This window comes from Gavialis gangeticus, unplaced genomic scaffold (genome assembly GCF_001723915.1).
Source record: "Gavialis gangeticus isolate Ggan-Ray unplaced genomic scaffold, GavGan_comp1, whole genome shotgun sequence".
Taxonomy (NCBI): domain Eukaryota; kingdom Metazoa; phylum Chordata; order Crocodylia; family Gavialidae; genus Gavialis; species Gavialis gangeticus.
The window spans coordinates 18,992,762-18,995,451 of record NW_017729003.1 but is presented as its reverse complement, the minus strand read 5'-3'; the positions used below and the strand labels follow the sequence as shown (position 1 = coordinate 18,995,451).

At 34.6% G+C, this 2,690-nt stretch overlaps 1 long non-coding RNA gene across 1 annotated transcript in view; it reads right to left on the bottom strand.

Annotated features, from left to right (window-relative positions):
- Positions 1–2,489, bottom strand: part of LOC109291045 — a 23,180-nt gene extending 20,691 nt beyond the window's left edge. Inside the window, exon 1 of the long non-coding RNA XR_002095746.1 lies at positions 2,480–2,489. This is a non-coding gene — a long non-coding RNA (uncharacterized LOC109291045). The remainder of the gene's footprint in view (positions 1–2,479) is intronic.
- Positions 2,490–2,690: the final 201 nt, after the last annotated feature.

The window sequence follows — 2,690 nt, the reverse complement described above, 5'->3', positions numbered from 1 at the left end:
TTGTTAGAGAGTAGGTTTAGACTAGATATCTGAAGGCACTATTTCACAGTCAGGGTGGCTAGGATCTGGAACCAACTTCCCAGGGAAGTGGTGAGGGCTCCTACCCTGGGGGTCTTTAAGAGGAGGCTTGACGTCTACCTGGCTGGGGTTATTTGAGGCCAGTTTTCTCTCCTGCCTGGGGCAGAGCATCGTACTAGAAGATCTACAAGGTCCTTTCCGACCCTACTTCTATGAATCTATATCATAATTGTATCTTGTATGTGAAGTTTGCAAGCTGATCTTAGAATTGAAAGGGATAGGTATTGACTGAATGAGGTACCTTTAGGGAGTTAATCACAGAAGACTCTTTTTCAGTAGTTATTTTAACAATGGAGCCTAATAAATAGCTGCATCAAAGATAGTGAAGATCAGAGACCCTTCGATACAGTAGGTATGAGTTTCAGAAAAATACACTGGTTTAGCATAATAAACATTGAGAAATTGACTGCCTATTTTGAGAAATATGTGTTAATGCAAATGCGAGGCACTGAGGATTGGACAATAGGTGTGAAGTAGGTTAGATGCAGTCACATAGACTGATTTACCATTATACACATTTTGAAATTTATAAAACTTTAGACAGGTATTGGATGTTTGTTTTGGGAAATAGGTCTTAATCAAAAAAGGAATGTGTTAACCAGGATATATTTACATTCATGTTTTCAGTATACCTTGGCTCTTCTAGTCCCTTACAGGCTTTGCTTTGAAGTGGATATTTTAGTTTTGTTTTCTTTAGTGACACTTAACTGTATTGAGGTGTAGATGTAGTTTGTAGGTTTCTCCCCAGGCCACTTGGCTTGCTCTCTGAGTTTTTGGTATATACATGTAATGAGTGTGCCAGGTCTCTGCCAATAATTTTAACCATCACTTTTAGGTTATTTTTAGGCTTAGGTGTGGTAAAAGGTTGAGGACTGTTATCATGACTGTTATTATATTATAGCATGGGTCTGGTATTTGGTAGTACAAGCTCCACACTCTCTCTTATGCCTAATGGATTGCAAGCCATTACCAAAGTTTGATTTTCTTTGTGGCAGGCTTGTTACCACAACCCAGTCTTGTCTGAGCCATTGTCTTGCATATTTGTGCAAAGGGTACTGGTCATAGACAACAAGGACAAGTTAAGAGTGTTACCTTTTCTCAGATTTAATGTTAGTTGTATAGCTTATGCAATGAAATGTGACATTTTAAACCTAGAATGTTATTTTATTCTAGGTCAGCCATTTTTAGACCAATCTGACCTTCCTAGAACTTCTGCACTTAAGTCCCCAGTTAGGTTGATCTAAGTGTAAATTCTGCACCTGGGCAAACTGAGTTAGATTGAATGACTATTTTAATGTGATCTAACCTTCCTGAATGAAGCCCAATGCTTATAAAAATAAAATAGCCTGCACTTAAATCTTTTAGTCTTACTGAGATTTTTAAGATTATTTTTTTCCCCCTCAGAACTGCATGGTAAATCCTAGTTAAATATTTTGTTCTCTATATGTGGTCAGAGATAGCCATCAAGTATCTGCATGTGCAGGGACAATTTTGACTCGATTTGATAATAAAATTTGTTATTCACAAGGAAAACCTGAGATTTAGTCCTCATTATTTTGTTCTAGTAAGTGTGTCCCTGCATATTTATCATAAAGTACTACTTAGTTTTGTATTAATCTTAAAATAGAGATCCCTAAGGATAGTTATTATATGTTTTTTCAGAGGCCAGCTGTTTCCTGAGAAAGAAAGAAAACACTTTATATAACAGCTTGTTTAGATTTTTAGAGAGATTTCAAAAAGAAATTGAAGACATTAAAAGAGATATAGTGTCCTTTGTGATTTAAAAATATATAATTCAGTCATGTCAAGTAAACATCACAATTGTTTTTCTTTCTACTATTGCACTTTAGAATGAAAAAGAACAATTATGTTCAACATATACCTAACAGAATTTCTTTGGCAATTATATTGCATCAGTGATAACCTCTAATTTATTGCAATGATAGCCAAAGACAAGATTTCTTTTCTATTATCATTTGTCTGTACATTCTGATATGTACTAATGTTGTTCTTTGACTCTTTTCTTAAGGGTATTATGTATGCAAGGAACAACTTCAGTCATGTAGCTAATATAAAACTTATTTTTTCATATACACTATATGATGATAAATCTGAACAGGAAGCTGGTTTTCTGTTTCCCTATGAAACTGACATTGCAAGTGAAATTTTCCAGCATTCTAGATAATTACATTAAATTGCACTTGGTTTTCTTTTGGTATGAAAATAATTCAAATGAATTACCTTCAGTAATTATGCAGGTAAATGTTCCTATTAATATTTTTCTTGAATTAGCCAAGAAAATAATTGTAGCATCCACAGTTTTTATTAACTTTAATAAAATGTGATAACTTGGGCTGTGATCCTGAAAGGTGCTGAAACTTTGGTCCTGGCCCAGTGAAACACATTTGAAAATTTTACTTTATTTTGGGCACATGAATAATCCATTAAGTGTATTCCTAAGGGGCTGGAAGACTCAGTATTTGCAGGAGCAAACTCATAAACTGAAAAGAGACTGACTTTTTGCATTCAGGTAACTGCATTTGATGGACCAACTTCCAATTTAAGGAATAATGTAGAATGAATTAGTAAAGTCTAAGGACCTGATCCTTTAA